Below are 23,945 nucleotides of genomic sequence, written 5' to 3' on the forward strand. Positions count from 1 at the left end.
TTTTTGACATCTGTGACTGACTGTAAAACGACACAGTAATCAAAGAATATAATGTTTAACTTGGTCAATAATGCATTCTGTAAAGTTTACAAGGAATGTATGTTGTGTCATACAAATGACAGTATGAGAGTGGATAAAAAAATCATGAGAGGCCTTTACCTTGCATTTACATTTACTCGTATAACAGCTTCACATGAGTGTTTGACTTGGCCTCTTGGGTGTGTGGCATAAATTAATTAATTGGAGGGTGTTGATGAGGCTCTGTTGTGGAGGATACAGCTATTACTCTAAAATGACAACAAATTAGTTCCAAGAATGCGCTAAAGAACTAACTGGCTTGTATGTTGTTCACTGTAACAACTGTAGAGGGCATACGTTTGTTTGCATAACTGCAATTTGATGTTTTTTAAGGCTTAAAGTCAGACACAAAGCTGTTTCCACTGACGGAAGTGCCAATGCAGGCAGCTGTAGCCAAAAGCTGAACTGGACCTAGCAACCGTTGTCCTTTTAATGGAACTGACTGTGACAAACAGTCTGATAAGAGGCTTTGTAAGACCTACGTGCACTTTGCTGAGTAAATTCCAGTATTTTATTAATCTGTTCTTTAGCAATAATTAGCGTGTAAGAATGTTGCACCTGTGGCTGCTAACAAAGCTTGCTGGGATTACCTAATAAGTTTGCAATCAACACCTGTAGTGACTTCTTCCTCCAATAAAACCAACACATGACTCCAAAAACCAGCAGGTGATGCAACAGTGGCTATGCCCATGTTGTACATGCCATATGTGCTCATGTCATACAGTTTGACTAAAAGTGATAGCAACCAAAAAAGCCTTTATATTTAAAAGACATGCTGCATGAAGCTTCACAGCAAACATGGTACAACAGTCGATATAGAGGTGTTCTCTAATTACCTGTGTAACTTACTCTAAAGACACAGCTTTATACCCCAACATCCTTACAGTCATCACCACTACCATCAGTGCCTCAACTGAACTCTGATCAGGGATACTTTAACACACTTGGCAACCCTATATTCATGGCTTTGGTAGTGAAAAAGGGCTTGCTTCTTTCAAGTAAAATAAAATTGGAGGTTGGATTGCTGCTTGTAACCAAACCCTATATTGTGGGTTTAATGAAGTACTTTTGGTGCTTTGCAGACTCCATTTGTCCTTTGTGGAATTAAATCAACTACTGATGTGCATTATTTGTTCCTGTAAGAAAAAGAAAAATGCTGGTAGCTCAAAGTTAGATTGCAGCTCAAATCCAGGCCAGACAATCTTGACATCTATTCCGTTACATCTGACATGATTTCAATCAAATGGATTTAGGCTACCTTTTCTATCCCTTACATGATATTCAGCATAACATGGCTAGCCAGCTTCATTAACTTTTCTTATGACACAGTTTAATGAAATGGCTTAAAAGAAGGAAGGGAGCAAGAGACCAAGAAAAAAGAAAGAGGCAGACATTGATGAGCAATTTGATTGGCACATGACTCATGGGACATACCAAATGAGGGAAAGCCCACGGGACAGGAGGAGATCTGATTAGCTGGGCATGGTGAAAATGGAGTGTACCACGACTAATTCGAGACAGAACAATGAGAGACTGAAAAATCGCCTCAGCTTCAAACTCCTCATTGCAGTTTTTATTGAAATTCAATACATCTCAGCAAATGTCTCCTTGCCTCTCTGCCTCTCTTTGTTTTTACAGTGGACACACAGTTACACACACACATGCTTAGTTCATGCAATGCGCAAATCTGCCGCAAACATGCACACCCACACAAATTCAAACACACACACACACTGAGGGTCTTGTGTTTTTTCTCAGAGTAGAGTATGTTTTCGGTTCAATCATCAGTCTTTGATACTGAGCCATTTTGCACATGCTTAAGGGCATGTGCTGAAGATGTGGTGAAAAAGTGGGGAGAAACACTCACACACACACAGCAAACACACCCACACAGACAAGTACTTATACAGCCACTGATTATGATTAGGCTGGATGGTTTGGGTGTTAAGGCGGTGGTGCAATAGTCTCGAGTACAGTGTCAGAGCTGAGCCCAGCCATGGTGACTATTGATATGGCTGGCACAGACAGGGGCACCCTGGGGCCCCAGCAGGCTTCAGCTTTAGTTAAGTGCAGTGTAAACTGGCCGGAGAACAGCTATAAGGAGTGACAAGGTTTGGCACAGTTTCCATACGTGCTGCTTTCCTACTGTGGAGGGAGGTGATAGGACTTTTTTTCGTCATCCACTCTGAAATGCTGGTTTGTCTTAATCCAGACCAAGCATTTATAATCTTTCCTCCCCTAAGAAACTATAAAAATGCTCTACTCATCTTCTGGCACTTTTTCAGCCTTCGTTCACAGAAGTTTTTACATTTCGAGTCTGACTTCTTTATTTAGCAAAATCAGTTATGAGTGGAGAAGCTGTGCCTCTATTTCTCAGTGAACACATCATAATATATTGAACTTGTATAGTCTCCCTGACTGTGCTTTGAAAAGTCTCTGCAGTGTGTGAGTGTGTCAGTCACTGTCCCCTTAGAAACCTTTGGTCTAGCCAAAGGAGTTGAGGCTCAAGAAGCTTTGTGTTTTCTTTCTTTAAATATCAGCTTGACGCTTTCTGTTAGCTCTGATGCCATGTTTTCTATTATCACAATGCTACTTAAGGGGATTCCAAACAGCACGCAACATGCACTGTGCCCACGCTGTCAGGCTTTTTTGAGGAAACCATGGAACTTTGTAGCCAGACTATAGCATTATGTCAATGAAACATTCAATGTGAAAACCATAAAACTTTACTTGATTATCTGAAATAAAAATCACACGTTCTTGAGATCCGCCTGTTCACAGGTGACTTGTCTAGGGTTAGGTTAGGTGCTGTTTTAGCCACTTGCTAAACTAGAATCACTTTTGGCATTGTAATTTTCCTGTTTAAAGCTTTATAATTTGGGTGATAACAGTAGAGGAAATTTCTATAAAAAGGGGTGGATGTTAACCAAATCCCAAACTTTACCCCTAACCATTACCCTAAAACCTAGATGGGCTGCAAGTAGCCAGTTAAGTGGCCACCCATGTAGACATAAGGTTGGCTTTGGGGTCACCATCTGACCTAACACATTGCTGTTAGTCTGGCTTAATAGTCTGTCATCAAAAAGCATGCTGTATCATCAAGTATCAATTAAAATCACATACATATTTCACTAGCTGGGCCCACATCCTCATTTTAGGCTTGACAGCATTTTAGTAGGTAAAGGTTAATGCTTGGACTTGAATTGAGCTGCGATTTGTGGAAGGCCTGAAGGGGGCCTGGCGACGGCTCCCACGCCTGACAGATCCTTATGTACTAAACAGAAGTAAAGAAGTTAAAGAATTGAAAAGAGGAGCGAGGGTGGGGCATGTAAACGGGAATGACAGCTTGCAGAACTGGGGGAACATATATAGATGAGAACTGGAAGGAGCGTGTTTGGAGGCGTGGTCCCATTCCTGGACTTCTGATACATAATCTCCAATTAAAGTCTGCACCTGTTACGTTAGGTTTTAAAAACGAACCTTTTCCACACTTTTCAAATATATGAATATGAGCTAGCTGCAAAATTACAAAAGAGTCAAAAGTCTGATATTGTTTTGCAGATCCTGCCCTCTTTCTCCGAATATCTACAGGGATTTATAGTTTTGTCAAACAGCCTATTGAAACTTTTCACAAGGAAAATCCTTTCCATCTGTGAAAACAGTGTGATTCACATGCACTCACACCTACAGTAAATGGACATATACACTACATATGGGCATCCATATGCGGAAGATGGGGGCAGTAACAGCAACAGCCTTTGTCTCTCATTACACCCCCCACCCCCATCCCCACCCTGCGATGCCTCTTTCACATCTATTTTAATCACTTTCCACACAGAAAGTTTTGTAACACTGTAGCCACTCCTCAGCGTATTGTTCCCATTTCCTTCCTTCTTTTTCATTGCTTCCTCTCTTGAACCTGCTCCATCATGCACTTCTTCTTAACTCCATCTGTTCTTGAATACTAACACATACTGTATACGCTATACACACACACACACACACACACACACAAAAGCATACATACTCAAACATATGGACAAGTGTATTCAAAATCACACTATCACGCACAACCTCACACATGCCCCTTGTGTCTTGTCCTCCCTCTCTTCTTGCCTTTCCCCTCCGTTCTCCCCTGTCTTTCTCCACATTTGCTTAGAAAATGTTTGAACTCTCTGGCTCTCAAAGATGTTGCTGAAACAGAATATGAATTAGCCCCCCCCCCACCCCCAAAACCCACACTCCCCCACCCCAACCACCCCCCCCACCCCCACCCCCACCACCCCCCCCCCCACCACCACCCCAAACCCTCGCAAAAACCAACCACCATCTCTCCCCATGCATAAATAATAAAACAATACAAAAGGAGGAGAGGCCCGCAGTCGAGGCACACATGAAAGAAGTGCTGGAATGACAGGATTCAAAACTTCCTCAGAGAGTGAAAGCAGGGTGTGGTGGGGAGTGGGAGTGGGGGAGGGATTGGGGAGCAGGCTGAGGAAACAGAGCAAGTGTGTTTATGTATGTAGAGTGAGTCTTTCTCTCCATACATACTGGAACTTTTTCTTACTGTATTTTCCTTTCAAAAACTGATTATTATTATTATTATTATTAAACGTCCTTTAGTGAGAATTTCAAACCAGGTGAAACATTAAACTGAACATTTTTTAATTTAACACCTGAGCTAATTGTTATTGCAATGGAGTATTACAGCCACGTTTAGAATAAATATTATTGTTGATCATTTTAAGAAAAAAGTTGAAATCAGAGATTACTGCTGTTGTTTCAACACAAACTGCCATGGTTGATATACACTCTACAAAATGCCTTGTGTAGATGAGTTAGCAAAACAAATTGTGAAGCTGTCTTGTGATACCAACATACATCCTCTTTATTGCACGTGAGTGTAACCATCGATGTCCTTACATCTGTCCACTTCCAGTCATTTGATTTTGACAAACATTTCCAAGTTCTTGTGATTTTCTGTCTGAAAGACACAGCTTGCTTTTCTTACCAGCTAGTAGTCTAAAATAACTGCACCATGTATACCAAGCAGCAGATATCTATGAAGTCTGACCAATCATAGCTCCTAAAAAGTTTCCACTTTTTGAGCAACATTTAAAGGTAACCTAACCAAAATGTAAAGTCAAATGTTCGAACTTTTGTTTGTTTTAGTTTTACATTAATAAAATTATTCGGTTGATTACATATCTTAATTTGACTTAAACTGTACTTAACAGTGAGATCGTGATATTCTTGTGTTTTATTTACTTGACATTTTATTTGGTTGTTGTGATCAGACACATTTAACATCCACTTCAGAAACACAGCGTCACATTAATATTACCAGAAGTGTTTCTTTTAAAATACAGAGGAAACTTTTCATGCCATTGATTTTATATATAAATATTAAATTATGCTTGTCATAGAGTTATGACTCTTTGGGTGTTGCATAGTGAACAATGCAAAAGAATATGTGAGTACTTTTAGGTGGTGTTGAGGACTATCCTTGCCACTTCAATTGAAGGTAATTTTTAGAGATGGATTTGTGTGACTAAAAAGGCCTTTGTGCAGCCACTCTGTTCATCCTCTGAAACCAATTATTTTAGCTCCCCCCTTTTTTTCTTCTTATTGGCTGCTCCTTACAAACAAAAGTTTAAACAGCAGATGGATGGAGTGCCTGTGCTCAAAGGTAGAGCTGTGTGTCTAAGATGATCATATTAGGGACACTTATTCTCATTACACCTACCGTATATAGAGACAAGAATATGAAAAAATGTATAAAACTGAATGTTAAGAGGAACTACCAGACCCCCGTCATCAACGAGTGCCCAGTGGAGAGAGTGGACAGCTTCAAATACCTCGGAGTTCACATCACGCAGGACCTGTCATGGTCCTGTCACATCAACACCGTGGTGAAAAAGGCCCGACAGCGTCTCTACCACCTCAGACGCTTGAGAGACTTCCAACTGCCCTCCAAGGTGCTCAGGAACTTTTACTCGTGCACCATAGAGAGGATCCTGGCGGGAAACATCTTAACCTGGTTCGGGAACAGCACCATGCAGGACAGACGAGCTCTACAGAGGGTTGTGCGGTCAGCTGAGCCCCCCATCCGCTCCGAGCTCCCTGACCTGCACTCAATCTACAGCAGGCGGTGCTGGACTAAGGCCAGGAAGATCGTGAAGGACCTCAGCCATCCCAACAACAGACTGTTCTCTCTGCTCAAGTCAGGAAAGCGATTCCGCTCCCTGAAGACCAACACAGAGAGACTGAGGAGGAGCTTCTTCCCGCAGAAGATACGGTCTCTCAATCACACCACCACACAGTACTGACCCACACATATGGTTCTTACACACACACTGGACTTTCTGGACTTTGTGTTTGCACAACACTGGTCACTATATTCTTCATTTCCGGTTAATACTTGTACAGCTGCTGTTATTGTGTATATATATATTTATATTTCTTCATACATTCTTATATAGTTCTATATTGTGTATTGTGTATTTTGTTGTACAGTTATTTTATTTTCAACTTTAATTTATATATTTTATCTTATTCTTCCCAGTTAAATTTACCCTTCATTCTAATTTGTGTTGTACAGTTATTTCATTTTTAACCTTAAATTTACCCTTTTTAATTTTTCATATTTATTTCCTATCTTATTCATAGCCTTTTTCCTTTTTTGTTTTCTTTAGGTCACGAGCAGTTGTCCAAGCATTTCACTACATATCGTACTGTGTATGACTGTGTACGTGACAAATAAATTTGAATTTGAATTTGAATTTGAAAAATGACAAAAAAAATAGTAGAATTATCCATAATTGTTCCTTTTTTATAATTCCATGTTAATGATATAGTTTATAAAACAGAACTTTTATAGTTGCTACATCATCATCGGTAATATTCTCTTGACATATGTCGTCTTAGTCAATGACCGCTTTTCTTTAGAAAAATGTTTCTGTGTTTGCTTTTTTTCTGTCAAACTGCAGCACTGCTGTAATGACAAGTTGCTGACAGCTGTATTATTAATAGTTTCTAATTACTGACCACTAAACTTGGTATCTTTTTGTCTCCTGATTTCTGACAAGCAGGGGAAATCTTTTTTCTCTTGCATGAGACTTTTGTCAACGATTTTTGCCCACAAATTAAACATAATGTGCTGCTTTACCCAGTTTGAAGGGATACAATAATGCTGCTGATCGGATAGTACAAATGTGCAGCTCCTCATGAAAAGGCAGCTTTCATCAGGTTGGTAAAAGGTACATAAGACCTACTGTGACACGTCCTCAGCATGGTGTAGACACTTTTAGGGATACGGTTGCTTTGTTTGACCAGTGTGGTGACCGAGTTAACTGTAGGGAATAGCTACTGGCTTTAGCTTCTGCTAATTTGAGTAACTGACCTGGAGTTCTGCACAGTGTTTGAGCCGCTGGTTCCTTCCAGAGCAGTTCCTATCCGGTAATTTATGGCTTGTGTGACCAACTGTATCACACCAATTATTATAAATATTTTGTATTACCTAAAAAAACTAATATCAATGCTTCAGAATGTCCGGAAATAAATAGATGATGTCACATTCATTTTTTATATACAGTCTATGACCAGACTTCACCAAAATGCAACTCCACATTATTAGTCGATTATATAGAAAGGACCCTACATATTAAGTAGTCATGGAAAGTCCAGGTGTTTAAAAATATGGCATGACATAATTATCTGTAAACCAAATTGTCCTCTAATGATAGAATTATAAGATGAAGTGACAGCTGATAACAAAAATGTTGACAGTGCATAAAAATACAGCACAACTTCAGATTATTACTTCCAGATAAAATGCAAAGATGTAGGCAAGTTCAGCTATAAGTAAGGGGGACATATAATGTTTTGTTATTGAGATTTACTGCAGTTACTGGTGATTTTCACACACACTGCCTGCAGCATTACATACTTGATGTTCGCTGCAAACACACCGTCTCTCTCATACATACACAAATCTTTTTATCTTACTATCAAAAGAATTAGAGCTTTACATTGATTTTATGAACATGAAATTCACATACACCCTTTCACTTTAATGCTGACTTATTTATCATCTTCCTTTCCTACCTCCAGACGCGCTCTCTCATCTCCTCCCTCCTTACTCAGGTCTCTCTCTCTCTTTTATGAAATCTGCATATGTATTAAGAGGGATTTTGTTGTCCCAAGACACCAATTTGCATAAAGTGCATGCCATCATCAGTTCAAGAGAGGCAAATTATTTCCCTGGCAACCTCACACTTTCTCCTTCTTTTATTATTTATTAATTTTTAACATGGTGCAAGCTGGGGCTTGTTAGGACCATTTAGCCAGATATGCTAAATATTGCTCTCCTTAAAGAGCCTTCATCAATGAACAGCGACAGGGGTGGGCTAGTACCCCGTAGAAAGGATTGAATTAAGCGCTCGGTCAGTTGTTTAGCAATTCTCCCGCAGCAAAAGCATGAGCCTGGCTGCACACGAGTCTGTGTTTGCTTTCAGTATGATACATGAAGATGCTAAAAGGCCAAAAGTATACAGAGACCCAGCTCTGATAGTCATCTTAATAACTTGACACTTTCTCTGACTTTTTCCGGGTAACTTTATTGCATTGATTTTACTTTTTAGACTGGGAATCTACTTTTAAACACAGTCTACAGAGATCACGTTTTGTATCTAATAAACTCTGGATATCTGCTTGAATAACTCTCAGAATGCGTCTCTTTTAAAAAGGCAACCTAAAACTTCACCCACACATGCAGTGATTTGCTCATCACCCAATACTTTGTAGCTAAGAATACCAACTGTAGCTATTTAACATATTTACAATCCTGTCGTCAATCAAAGGTATTTTTTGGTCTCATTTGTAATTCTTTCCTCTTCTCTCCTTAGAGTTGAGATAAGTTTTAGTCCAGACCTGCTTATTTCACTTCATCTTAAGTTGTCATTTGTGTCTCCCTGGATTAGTTTCTTGCAGTGTGGGTAGCCCTTATAAATGTACGCACACTGGGTTAGGTTAGGCTTTCAATAGCTGCTGCTGCATCAAAAAGCAACATATGTAGAAAACAGTTTTCAGAAACTTTTGGCCATATGGTGTAAGATGTGAACATCTGTGTCTTTAAACTTTTCAAATACTTTTACAAGATTTTTTTAAAGTATTTTATTCATAAAATGTACTTAAAAATACAAATAAAGGACCAATTATACAAATAACTCTAATAAGATGGACAGATATAATCAATCCATTTCTAAGTGGGAAAAAAAAATCATTCCATGTCCGTGAACATCTGTCAGTATTATAGGCTAGTGTCTCATTAGGAGCAGTGATGAAGGTACAAATGCCATCCCAGTCAAACCTCTTTCACTCCCTCTATTGGACAGGCAGCTTAACGTGACATTATTTAGAATTAATGTAATTCACTGAGAGAGATCCGAAGTCCATTGTACCTTAGATGTGTCTTCTTTTGTCTGGGGCCCCGAACAATGCTCTGTCATTTTAGCAGAAGCTAATATGATTAAAGCACTCTGACAATAGACGGTGTAATTCATTTCATCATTAGGGATTGTGGACTGAGCCATGAGAGACGAGGGGGTAGATTATTGAGGCTGAATGCTAATTCAGCCATAGCGCAGAAGATCGACAGCCAAATGGACCTGAATCTTCAAGAGAAAAAAACAAATTTTTTGAAAAAGATCCACCGCAACGTGTTAAGCGTGGACTGGAAAATCATCAATCTTGTGAAAGGAGGTGATTTATGAAGTGTAATAATAGCAATAATCCGCAGTGCACTCCTGGCGAAGGATGGTGAAGGTGTACATTTCAACAGGGGACGATGCCAAAACACACGGGGAGCCATGCTTCTGGTTTTGAAATAGTCCATTTACCGATGATTGTGCTCTTTTACTGTTCTTAGTCACAAGAGATTGGACACTTAGCCTCTCCTGAAGGTCTGTTTCTCATAAGCTGAGCTAGACGGTGCCATCTGACAAATCTTTCTTCTTCGGGGAGTGCCTGGCACTACCTCTAAACTCCCAGTCACTGGAGGAATACCACTTCACATGTTTGCCTATAAAGTTACATGCCCATTAGCCCACCGCAAAAGAAATGTGCAATATTTACCGTCTGGGCGATTAGGAATAAGCCTCAAATAATATCAAATTCTGCTACCCACACCAAGAAACTGGGTGCTAGCATGAGAACAAAAACACACTCCAGTATGTTTGACAAGTAAGGGCCAAATTATGACAGAAATGCAGGATAGGTGGAAACTTACTAGAGCATCACGAGTAGCCAATTTAACACTGAATGGACTTCTTTAACTTTAAAGAGTGGAAAAATAAGAGAAAAAACAGCAGCTGGTCTAAAACAGCATTATTTGTAATTACTGACAGCAAGTAACATAAATTTCCTGCGTTTGTAACTGTTCAGGCTTACCTGACCTGATTGTGTTTGACTGGCTTTGCTATTTAAAAAAATGAAGATGAACCTGTCTGACTACAAGGATTTCATGGAGTCATTCTGGGCTTACATGATGAGACAGAAGGACTCAGAACAGATTATATAATTTGCGTGATTGTACTGAAGACAACTGGTTTAACTCTAATGGTAAACTTGGCCACGGGGTTTAATGGGGAAGAGTGTGTGTGTTCGTACTTGTTTAAGCAACTTTGTAAGGCCCAAAAACTGGAATGCCAGTATACTTGAAGGAGCCAACAGTCCTCATGAATTTGAAAGCTCACAATGTGGTTTTAAGGTTAGGGTCATAATTATGATTAGTGTTAGGGTTAGGGTTAGCTTACTCACTTCACTTTTAGAAACTATTGCCTCTAAAAGTAAATGGATGATGAATGGATGATTTTCAATCAGCTTTTTTGTGTTTTGCTTAGACTGTATCTGTGAAACAAACCAAAATTCAGCTACATTTGAGGAGCTGCTGGCATCACAAAAGCAACTTCATCAATGTCAGATGTGTGTGGAAGCATCCTTTTAGTCACAATGTTACACTGAAACAATGCTACACCAGAGCATCCTGACAAAACACCAAAGCAATGGAAAGAACAAAAGTTTTATCTTGGGAAAAAAAGTTCCAGCCAAATTTCCCGTTCATCAAAATACAGTACTCCTGAGCGTACCTGCCTCTCTAGAGAGAATGTACTGCGTAGTGACACAATACCTGAACAATTTTATATGGAAAAAAGAGGATGGTACGGATGGTGACAGGCAATAGTGGCAATAGTGGTGGGGGATGGGAGATGAAGGACGAAGGACAAAAAGCTCCAAAAAAGTTTCCGACCGAGAAAGGAAAGAGAAAAATGTATGTTCTGCAAGGCAGGATCATTAATAACACAGCGGCTGGTGAATGTCGCAAGGAACAATGGCATTGTGTAGAGAAGAGATGACGAATCCTCCTCTCCTTTCTCTCAGAGACAGCTCTATCTATTAATTACTTTTATGTCTTCATTCATTATTTCATAGCATTCCACTGCCCAGACTGATTTTAAATCATTCGTTGCTCACTGCGAGAGTTTCAGTACATTGTTTCGATGTACGTTTATTCCACGTAGTCAGCATACTGCTTACATTCAATACATTTACAGCATGTAAAGTCTGAGAATACTGTGCTTGAGTATCCCATAAAGCTGATTTGGTTCATCCTCAGACTGAAGTGTTTCTTGGCTGAGCGATGAAACGCTGCAGCCAGATGATCTGAAACTGTTGATAGTGTTTCCCCATCAAGGCATTTGGCTTGAGTAGCTTCAGTTTCTGCTAGTTTAGAGTCATCAAAATTTAAGGGTTAAGCTGGAATTTAACATATTTTATTTGAGAATGAGATTGTTCTTATAAGGTAAGCCAAGACTTTGTTAGCAGCACATAATATTACACAATAATATTCATACAAAAAGTATGACAGATTAGAATTACTTTGATTAGAATTTAACTGAAAAGTCTTAGATCGCTATTATGCTAAAAAAAAAACTTTTACTTTAGCAAAAGACAGCAAGAGTATGTTTACACTGTGGTATGGCTGAACACTGAATCCACGTGTATATATTTGCCTCATCAGCCTGTACTGACTGTTGATTTTACACTGCATCACATTTTATGAGCTGATCAAAGAGAGTGGAAAAGAGTTCAAATCGGCTCCATAGACTTAAACCCACTATATTAAAGTGTCACTCATATGTTAATCTATTAATTATAATGATTCATTAGTTCTGAATAAATAATGATGTGAAATGGGGCCATTTTGTAGGATTTTTTTATCTTGATGTTCATAATTTAAAGCAACTTGATGTAAATTATTTGTTATGAGTGACATATAGTTATGTTTGACTTTTACTTTACAAAAAACGTAAACGCATGACAATTGACACTTTGGTTAAATAAATATTCTAAAGATGAACTGAATTTGTATGAAAGAAAAAAAGAACATGAAAGAAAATCGCAGACCAGTAGAACCAGTGTGCCACAGCAGTGTGTATGAAGACTGGCCTGGTTCTGAATAAATAATAATGTGAAAATGTTGAAATAAACCATTTAATTGTTATAAGGGATAAAAATATAGATTGCAGGACTTTTAATTTACTTGTAATTGAAAACTTTTACATGTTCCCATGGCAGAAAAAACGTTGATTGGCACAGTGCTTTCATCTGTCTGGGTGAACTGGACATACTGGACTTACATGTGGCTCTATGAGCAGCCAGTAGAATCTGCATTACATCCAATCTGTAACAAAAAAGACATCTCAGCAGAATGTATGAAGCCCTGGCCTGGCATCTAGGACTTGTGGTCGACTACCTCCCCCTTCCCACACACACACACACACACACACACACACACACACACACACACACACACACACACACACACACACACCACCCTTCTCTTTCTTTTCTCTCCATCTTTAACCCTCCACCCACTCCTTCTATCCCTCCCTGCCTCTCCGCCACCCTCCCTTCACTCCCCGCACCCCCAATTGGCTGTGGAAGATGGCTTCAGTGAGTCATCTTGGGACTGAGATCAAAGGCAAATTACAGCCGACGTCTATGCAAAATGTAATATGGAAACCCCCCAGCTATGTCCTCACTATTGATTTTTCTCTCTTCTCTTCCATCCCCTCTCTCTCACTCTGTCCCTTTCTCCTCATTTCTCCGCTTCATTTTTATCCAAGCACAATACAACACAGTGTGAAATTTGAAGAAAAAAAGGCCCCCGAACTCTCTTCCACATGAAGGGGGTTAAAAAAAAAAAGAAAAGAAAATGAAGGGGGGTGGAGTGTATGATTTGGCTGTCCCTAGTTATGCCTGTTTGCATTTAGAGCCCATTTTGTGATGTAAGTAGTCCTGTTTCTTGTGCCGAGCGCCACTTTAGGCAAGGGTTTGATGTCAGAGAGGGAGGGGCTGCAATATGTTCCGCCCAGACCTTTCTCAAATTAAATAAAGTCGACAGGCAGCGTTCCTCGCATGCAATAGAGTCATATTTGTGAAATATCGGGTTTTGGGGTTAAGATGTAAGTGCGAGGCTAAATGGAGTTCTTCGTCAGATTACTCGCTCTCTGAAGTCACTCGGGCCCTGCAGGAAATTGAAATGAATTGTGAAGCCATTCCCCGTATAAAAGGAGCCTGTGACTTTTTTTCAGATGTGAATACGTGGAATAATGCTGGGGTTATGTATTTTTGACTTGTCAGCTTGTTCACTGACAAAGCAACTATTTCACAGAGAAATGCACACAAACCTTTATAAATGCAGACACACTCGGGCTTAGCAGACTTCAAAATATTAAGCAAAGGTGTGGGCTTTTCTTTCAGAAGGGACGGATACCACGACAAAGCCGAGTGTTCTGTAACCAAAAACGAACAATACCATGTTCATTTAATTAGAAAACAGTCCAATGACATATTATAGATTAGAACATGATTTATAAGTATTATTACAATTTCTATTTTCAAAGCGTTTAAGGAAAATTGCTCAATATTGTTTTTTCTGTGACATCTACTTAGGACAATATTATGATCAAGAGCCAGATTTGCTAACGCCTTGCGATAGCACAAATTTAAAAGTACTGTTGGTGTTTACAAAGAGAGCCTAGGGGCAGGGCTGTGTGTAAGAGGTGGCAATTCATGCCAAGGATTGTGTGCAAGAGATTTTTGTGACTGTTGCTCATGTATTTCTGGGAGTTCCTTTCTCAAGCCATACAGTATAGTGAGGGACATATTTCAATCGTGTGCACAAACTGATAGTATTTACATGCATGTTCAGACATGTTCAGACTGCTAACCCATCATATTTGTTAATGCTAAGGCCATTACACACTGAGTGTGTGGCAAAAAGAAGGACAAAAATTCAAAATTTTTCGGATCTGAATTTGTTGTGTAATGTATATACACACTGAAAGCACTGCATTTTTTCATCTTCAAAAAATAAACTGTGAAGAAATGAAGTCGACATCAAGCAATGAGGATTTTCCTTTGAAATGACGCAGTTGTTGTGAGCTAAGAATAATTATGAATACGTGAAGAAGAGTTTGAAACCTATTTTTATTGAAATTGATTTTACATCACCAGTGTGTAAAAGCCTTAACCCTAATTTTCTGACAAAGGCAACACTTAACACTTTTTTTTGTAAATATTTTTTTTATTCATTTCAGTTAAAACGATTGTTTTTGTTGCAAACAATTTCCTTTTAAGAAATTGCACAAATTACATTTACTGATAACTTTTAAAGTTAGTGTTAGGGTTGGGCCACAGAACAGAGGTGAGGATTAAGCAAACGTCAACCCTCTCTTTATGAAACTTTTGCCTACATGACTCAAACAGAAAAATGTATAAAACAAAAGTTGCAAGGCCAAAATTACTTTCCGTTTCTGAAAAATGGCGCTTTTGTAGTATTTGGCAAAAACATAAATCTTAATCCTAAACCTTAATGGATCTGCTGGATGTAAAAAATACTCTGTGTTATTTTCCTGGAATCCAGATCTCTGCCTAAAGATGAATATAATGTTGGTGCACTCAAGGTTGGTGATGTTATTATGAACACTACACTGGGTAAAATCCAAAATGAGAAGAAACCTAAAATACAAACTGAGTGGAAACACAAAAGTGTAAAGTATTATCAGTAAAGTGTTATATTTGTAATTGGAAAATAAAAGTTTATAAGAAAATTGAGCCTTGTACTTTTATCAAAAATAAGCCATCAATGTGTAAGTAGTACTTTTATAGCTACTCAAGGTGGAGCTAGTTCCAGTTGTTTACTTCAAAGGGAAATGTGAAGAAGAAATAGGCCCAAACATTCTTCTTCTATTTAAATGTTCAATAATAATGTCAAATTTTGGGGTGTTTATTGCTGTGATCTCTAAAGAACAGCTGAAGGCAGACTAGAAAAGTGTATCATCCCCATCAGAAATGATGACAGCATTGTTATTATGAATAAAATACATCAGGTAAATAAACAAATAACGACAACATCTGCACTAATTTCACAACATGTTTGAACAAATCTCTCCTGGCAAAAATAGTCGAGTAATGAAGGTGTTTGTAATTTGATAAACAATGTGCGTATAGCTCTGAGCTGTTGATCTGTTTCATCTGAGGAGCACAAAAAGCCGCAGCGCGCACACACGCTGGTTTCCCTCGCAGAGTCTACGTGTGTGTGTGCGCGCGATGCGGTGCCGGAGCCTGTTGAACTGTGGGTAAATTTTGTGCCGGCTGAGAATAAAATGCTGCAGGGATGAAATCCAAGCAACACACCTGGAGTCCAGAGAGACAAATGGAGATATATAGAGAGGGGAAGACAGACGGAGACACTGAGAGGAGCGTGAGTGCTGAGTGAGTGGGCTGGAGAGTGTGCGAGCTTCTACATTCCCGTGCACGCCATCGACTCTACTCCTTGCTTTGGCGTGTCAATTTTGCTTAAGTGGATTCATGCTTTCAAAGAGTGTTTGTGAACCTGTGTGTTTGTGTTGTGCTGTGTGTGTGTGTGTGTGTGTGTGTGGGGGGGGGGGGGTCAAAGACGTTAAAAAAGGAAAAAATGAAAGCTAGAAAAGCTTTTTTTTCCCCCACTTGTGTTTGTGTCTGCAAGTGCAGCGGTGCCAGCTTCAGTGCCCTCAGCTATGGGCACAAAGACGACAGTGACAACCCATTCATTTCCCTGACGAGCTGTCGCCTGCGGGAGGATAGGTGACTTCTCCCAAGGTTATTTATGGCATTGTTGATCTCTCATTCGGTCCTCTCCGTCGCACAATCCCTCCCCACCACCCGCGCCTTGCCATCCCACATCCCAAACAGCATCTTTCTCTTTCTATCACCATTATCTGTCTTCAAGTCAACACTTCATTGTCATTAGCCAGCTTTGAAGATTTCGAAAATTAATGGAGACGCACGTATCGTCCATACGTGTGCACATTTCGCTTAAGCTGTCTCTCCCAAATCTGGGGCCCATATTTCTCAAGCTTCTCTTATTATTGATGGAGCTGGCAGTTAAAATTTGAGGTCAAAGGTGTCGTTGATGATGATGGGTAACTCTAACTGATCAAAATCAGAATATGTGACTGTTGGCCTTCCTATATTTTTTTCTTCATCTGTTCCGATAACTGGGTAGGTGTAGTTTTCACTTTAAAGTCACTTGGTTCTCATATTTGGTTCACATAGGTATGTTTGCTTTTTTTTGAGGACATTATCAGTATCAATGCATTCTCAGGCCTTTATCCCTAGAACTGCTGTCAAGTGCAGTGTATGTCACCATGTGCTTTGACCCTGTTGTTTGGATGATAAAAATGCTTCCCACAGGACTGTGTACTGTTTAAAAACCATTTACTTTAAGATTTCCAGTGCATGACATGTAACCTGTAGCTATAACTTAAAACAAGCCTTGCTCAAATACTGTATACCTACTTGGTCTAAGTTCACAATATATAAAAAACATAACCATAATCCTTTTTTGTTTTATTACTACTATTAAAAAATATATTAAGATGAAAACATACACTGTTTAAGATGAGAGGGAGATTTTGATGTCATATATATTTATATATATACGAGTGTATTTATCATGAGGCCCAAAATGCTGTGATCATAACTCCACCTAGCCGGTGTAAGTACATGCTTACACCTTCACATTCGCCGGCATTTTGTGTTATGCAGACACACACGCAAGCACATAAAAGCCAGAGGAAACACTCCTTCCCACACACACACACATAAAATGAAGGAGTAATGTGATTGAACCTGCTTTGGCAAGCTCTGACGGGTACTCGACATGATTAAGAGCCAATATAGTGTTGCATAAAGCCAAGCTAAAGATGTCTCTTTCTCCGAGCCGCTGCTATTTGCCTGCTCCTTAAGCCCCTCTTTGCATCTCCCTCAACATGTCTTTTAAGCGCTTCTCAAGCATCTCATAGTGAGAACTTTTGCGCACATCATCCCGGATCCCTCGCTCAAATTCAGAACCGTATCAAATGTCAGTGAAATGGGGAACACTGTGGTAATAAGGTGTTTTTAAGGTCCTTTCCGGGAGGCGAAAAAGCTGGAAAGTTGAGACTAGGTTCATCTTTTGGGGCTTTTTCTCTTTCAAGTAACGCGCCCCCCTTCCATCCTCTTAAGACCAATCATTATGTGCTCAGAATCAGCACTCTTTAGATGCTGAAGTTTGGAGATGTCCAGACTTGAGGCAAAAGAAGGATTGCGAGGAAAAGTAATGGAGGCAAGAAGGCACAGTTAAAATTCAAGCTGCTTGACCTCTCGGTTTATATCCAAGTGTACGCTTCTGCAGAAAGGCTCTCTTCTGTGTGTGTGTGTGTGTGTGTGTGTGTGTGTGTGTGTGTGTGTGTGTGTGTGTGTGTGTGTGTGTGTGTGTGCATACAAACACATGTGCATGTTCAGACATTTAAAGAGGTGCTGAGCTGTTCATCTACTCAAAACTTTCCATCTCTCCAGACCTCCCAATCCTCTCGCCTACTTCCATCAAAGTCCTTTTCTCCTCTCTGCCTTCCTCGACTCCCCTCTCTTCCATTTCCATGTTGTTCTGCTGTTCGCTTGTGGCGAGGCAGGCATCATCTCGTATACATGGCGTGGCGCATGATGTGGGACCACGGTAATGCAAGCATCTGTTCAGGGCTTTTGTGTTCAAAAGATTCAATTAAAAAATAATTACCAAAAGATTAGTGGTAGTCCGGTACGACTGTAGTGTTTGAATAGATGTTTCCTTTTCATCTGCTGTAATAATAGGATGCTTTTTTAATTAAAGAAAAAAAAGAGGAAGCAGATGAAGAAAAAGAAGAGGAAGAAGAAGAAGGAAAAAGGCGGGCCTGTCTCGGTACACCCTGTCTGAAGACAAAGTTTGTTTGATGTGCAGCAAAATTAAATATTTTTTTGATCTAACAAATTAATTTTCACCCCCACTCCCAAGCGCTTCCCATCCTCCCCTTTCCTTTTTTTCTGTAGGAGATAAAGACAATTTAATTTAGATACCAACATGGTGAGTAGCAGTGTGTGCACACGCACACACACACTCCCTTGGTCAAGCCTGATGAGGATCCACCACTAGCAACTAAGCCATATCTTAAGTGCAGCTGGGAGTGTGACGAGGAAATGGAAGTCTGCATCATAAGAATATTCCGACGGGCATAAAAGCTGTGCTATGTATTATAAAGGGGGATGTAGCTGCAGGCCAACCATGAGCAAATATTTCAGCAACTATAAATAATGTTTATTACAATAATATCTAACATGCGTCCAGCAACCCATCAGTGCTTAAAGACAGGTTGTCCGAGTCATTCTTATAGAAGTCGTACCTGTTTGGAGCGTCCAACTGGATATATTTTCTCAGCCCAACAAAATATATTTCTTAAAGCATTTGAGCAATTCAGTAAAAATTACTGGTAATTATTGGTATTGAATTAACAGTCACAATTACCTCCCTCACCAGGAATTTGAAGGGAATCTGTTCAGCTCTGGCCTGGCTGACTCACCTGTTTGTCACCTCTGCCAGCAGGAGCACATTCATAGCAGCTCTGCAAGGATCTGGGGAAACAACAGGTATTGTTAGTTCCATGACCACATCACCACCACCGCCACAGCATCAGCAGCTATCAACCTGGAACTTTCAACAAAGCACACAATCAACTTCCTCCCCTCTTCAAAGTAAGGTGCAGGGCAGGGTGCTGGTCTGTCACAGGAAGTTACAGACAAGTCCTTGTTGGCCTAGAGAGGCAACAGAGATTCCTGGACATCATCATAACTGCCACACTCAGGCCTGACATAGCTCTGTTGTCTCAGGTGTCAAAGCAAATCATCCAGCTGGAGTTGACTGTCCCGCAGGAAGACCGGTTGGACGAGGCCACGGAAAGAAAGATGGCCCTGATGGCTGACTGTTAGATTCAGAGGGGGGAAGGCAAACTGTGAACCCATGAATGTGGGTGTAGAGGTTTTGTAGGACAGTCTCTATATCAAGTCTTAGGGCTCTTTGTGATCTGTGGATTGCAGACAAGTAAAGCCATCAAACCATCTTCAGTGACTTTGGCTTAAGAGGGCTCATACATGAAATAATCCTCCAGGTCTTGTGTTGGAATATTTAAACATGGGTACAAGTTCTTTCCATGTAGCAGTTTTGGTCAGAACTCGTCTTAGGCCTGAGAGAGATAAATTAGCAGATACCAGACTGTTTACAAATTAAGATGCATTAAGATAAAGCAAATCTTACTGACTTATGACTTATGTTATGTCCAGCAGGCCACACTCACAGGATTTTGTCCAAAATGTCCAAACCAAAGTAAAACGTTCTACCAATCATTTAAGCCCACAAACCCACTGAACGCTGATTAGCAAAAGTTAGCATGCTAAAGTGACATTTTCCAGTTGAGCCAAAATGTTGCTAGCCTTGCTAATAAAAAGACAAAAAGTGCTGTCCTACTACGGCTCTCTGCACATATCAGCGCTCCCTCGAGAGTTCTCTGTGTCATGAGTGTCAGGCCCACCCACCAAGCTATTTGCTCAGTCTTCACACCATGACACCAAAATCTCTCATTGTCTTGGGTTACACCACAAAATTCAAACCCTAATGGTCCGCTCTGTTACGAGAAAAACATTGCATTTCTATACTTTTCATACTTGCATAGCAAAATTTTGGAGAGGGCAGCTGAAATAAAAGCAGGTGACAGAGAGACATACAGCAAAAGAGAGAGAGAGATGTCATTGACTCCTTGTCCCTGTGGCTTTGTTCCTGCCATGCTCTGCAGCACAGGGCTGACAGGCCCCAAAGCAGTGCCCACTATACGCGTGCGAGCACGCACACACGGGCACACACGCACATACACTTGCACACTGTGTTTGGCCTGTCAGCCACGGCAGCACCTGTCAACTGCTGACCACTTCATTGGACACCCCCAGAGAGAGAAAGTGAATGAGAGGAAAAAATGGGCTACTACAAACACAGCAGGCAAAGCAAATGACTGACCTCGCTGTCCAGATGGGTCCTGTCCTATTTGACGCATACAACGCAAGCTTAGCCACGATACCAAACGGCGAGGGTTTGCTGTTTCATTCATTTTATGGTCTTAGAAGATCACAGTTTCCTGTTAAGGATGAAGCATTACACAAACAAATAACAGTGACACACAAAACTTTACTTTAATTCTGCTCAATATGCAATTCTCCTTCTAAAAAGATATGTTTAAGCTAAACTTCTGCACTGTTCCACTTGGTAATATCCAAAGTGTCGTTTAGGTTTCGATATTCTGGACGAATATATTGCGAACAGAAAATAATGACATGAAAATTTTTGTTGCTGGTGGTTAATTAAACTGAGACAAGACACATGAATTGAATATATTTGCTTCTATCCAGTGGGAAGTTAATTCTCTACTTTCCATATAATCATCCTATTCGTTTTTCTAAATACAACTTTCCTGATACGGTGTGTCGCTATATAAAATTACTCTGTCTAATAAATCATTAAAAACTTTGCTTTCAATGATGTTTCCTCCTGTACCTCCCTTCCCAAGTCCCCCAGAAAGTGTTTTGCTGAGAAACAAAAGATAAATGAGAAAGGGCCTTGTTGCGAGGAAGCAGAAGTATACCCAGTTGAGAAGGTTATTATCAGGACAATAGACAGTTATTATCCTGGACAAACATCTTTATGATGAGGCAGGAGCAACACCAACACAGGGATATCAGATACATCATGTTTTGTCAGGATTCTAAGAGAAGAGTGGAGTGGTGCAGAGTAAAAACGGTTCAGCATGTTGCTCCACGAAACCAATGTTTCTTGTAATGATAGTAGACAAGTCACTCAACTCAGTGGATCAGACAGGTTTAACGGTCTGGATGAAGCCAATTACCAAGTAGTTTTGCTTAAACATTAAACTTTTGCAGCACAATGCAGTCCCATCAATGTACCTAGAGTTCCTCACTAAGCTTCAGTAAATGATAGATCGGGTGTAGGAACAAAAAAGGCATGCTGAATCAGTATAGGAAGGCTATCAGTTTCTTTAGAATATTTAAAAGAGTTTTTGTTGACATACTGACAAATTAGTGAAAATGTAGAACTGAAGTTACACTGTGATACAAGGCCAGCCATTCCATGGGTAAAAGATTTAGGGTCGCTCACAGTATAGGGCTGTATAGGAGGTGATACATGGTTCCTGGAACTGCGGGCCATTTTACTTTAGCTTCACTTTAGTTAATGCATATACAGTACATATTTGGAAAGCTGCGTCTTTCTCTTTTTCAAAGATGACATGATGGAAAATAGTTAAATTTTATGAATGCAGATCAAATAGTTGAGGTGTTGTACGCTGCTTAATTTTGAATGTTATCGTGGCAAGAGTTAAGTCTTGGCAGAAGCAGAAATGTGCAAAAGTTCAAATTTCCCATTAGGACTGCCTGAGAACTAGCTATCAGCAACTGCATTCCAAAAGTATGAATATTGGCACGTGCCCCATTTCAGTCAAACTCTAATCACAACAGCATTCTAAAATTGCTGCATCATAATCCTTATAATCAGGACAAGGTGCAATATTCTTGCATAGCAACTCCAAGGATTGAAAGCTTGTTAGAGTAGAATAATAAACAGCTTTCAGCTATTACAATCACACCACATTCAATCATTCAGTGTATGGAAATGACTGATTCAATTTCAGTGTAGGAATAATGATTATAATGTGTCTGTAATATGTTAATACAGTTTCAAGTCAGCTGTTCTTTTCTTTGATTAGTCACATTGTCACTGTTTTGCTCTCTGTGAGTAGATTACATTTGCTCTTTGGTCTGATGGAGCACTCATAAATAAAAAAAAAGAATAGGATAGAATTAAGTAAGAGAGGAGAGAGCTTTAGAGAAGAGGGATTAGGATTCAGAGTGTTTGTTGGAGACCAAGAGCAGTCATGGTATTGTTTACCTCCGACTTTATTCCTGGTCTTATTGGCAAGACTTCAGTCTTGACTAGACATTGATTCTTATTTATAGAAGAGTGGAGTCTAGAGTGTGAGTCTCGGGGTATACTGAAGTCTTGGGGTGTTGAAAAAAAGGTGGATTTAACACAGAAGGCTATCTGCCAATCTGTGCAATTGTTATGTAAATCCTCCATCCTCCATGACACCTGCAGAGAAATGTGTCGCTGTGTATATCTTTGAATTTTCATTTACCCTCAAGCTTAGCCAGTTCGTTTGTCTTGTCTTGAAGACTCCCATTGTAGGTCAGTTTTGATGACATCTGTCAAGTGGTGCAGAATGCACCATGTGCTTGAATAGCATGTTTTTGCTTTAAACCAATACATGTAATCACGAGGATCCTTCCCCAGTCCTGATGAGTAACAGTAGTGCCAGCCTGTCTGATCACTGCAAACTTATTGTCATAATATCGCAGTAATAATGCTGTGAAAAAACGCACAAGTTTTCATTTAGAGCAGTTGAATTGGAATTAGTGCAGAATGTTGTTGGTGGTACATCAAACAAGAGTACAAATCACAACAATGTCATAATGCCAACAAAATGTAAAATGCTACAAGCTATCATAGCATAGCAAACTGCAATGAATCAGTCAGGCCAAGGTGCAGAGCACAACAGGGCAGTTTACCAGGGCAGCTGAAAAGTCAAGTTCAAGCAATTTACAAATTGGTTATTAAATTAAGAATTTAGTCATCTGTAGTTTTTAAATCTCCAGATCTTCCATCAACTGCACCAAAGTGAATAACTCTGTCTTAACTAGCTGTTTTGTTGCAGGATGTGAATCTCTCTCATTGAGTGAGAGAAGTACTGCTAGAATAGCAGAAGTGTGAATGCCACCAGCAATATTCACTTTACTTTTGTAATTTTACTTTACTTCACTTTATTTAAAAGTAAGTGCGAGTCTGAAACAATAAGACTGCAGAGCTGGATTCTTTAAAATTGTTTAAATGTGAGTTTTTTATTCTTAAATTTCATGGTTATCACAACAATGTTGTTCAGAGTATGCAAATTTAACTTCCTATTGGACCCCTGCATAGATGAATGGGAGAAAAAAAAATGCATTTAACTTGACTTTAAGTTAAAAGTCAAGTTAAATATGCATTTAACTTGACTTTTTGAAATATCACTGGATGGTATCAGTTCACATAGATGGCTTCCTATACCATCCTCTCTGTCCAAAATGTGAACATTTTGGACAGAGAGGACAGATGGCTTGAAAGAGGAGTGAAAGAAGCATCTATGTCCATTGTGAGCAACTATCTTTGAACAGAGGCGGTGGTTTACGACACCAACTCTCTGCCATCTATAATCCAGTTTTGAGATCCCTTCCCAGACGCCTTAATGCCCACTCACATCGTGGGCCATCTGACCTCAGGAATTCGCATGATAAGGTGGGGCCAGGTTTCACAATGA

Source organism: Pundamilia nyererei, unplaced genomic scaffold (genome assembly GCF_000239375.1).
Source record: "Pundamilia nyererei isolate P.nyererei 1_Seehausen unplaced genomic scaffold, PunNye1.0 scaffold00168, whole genome shotgun sequence".
In the NCBI taxonomy this organism is placed as follows: domain Eukaryota; kingdom Metazoa; phylum Chordata; class Actinopteri; order Cichliformes; family Cichlidae; genus Pundamilia; species Pundamilia nyererei.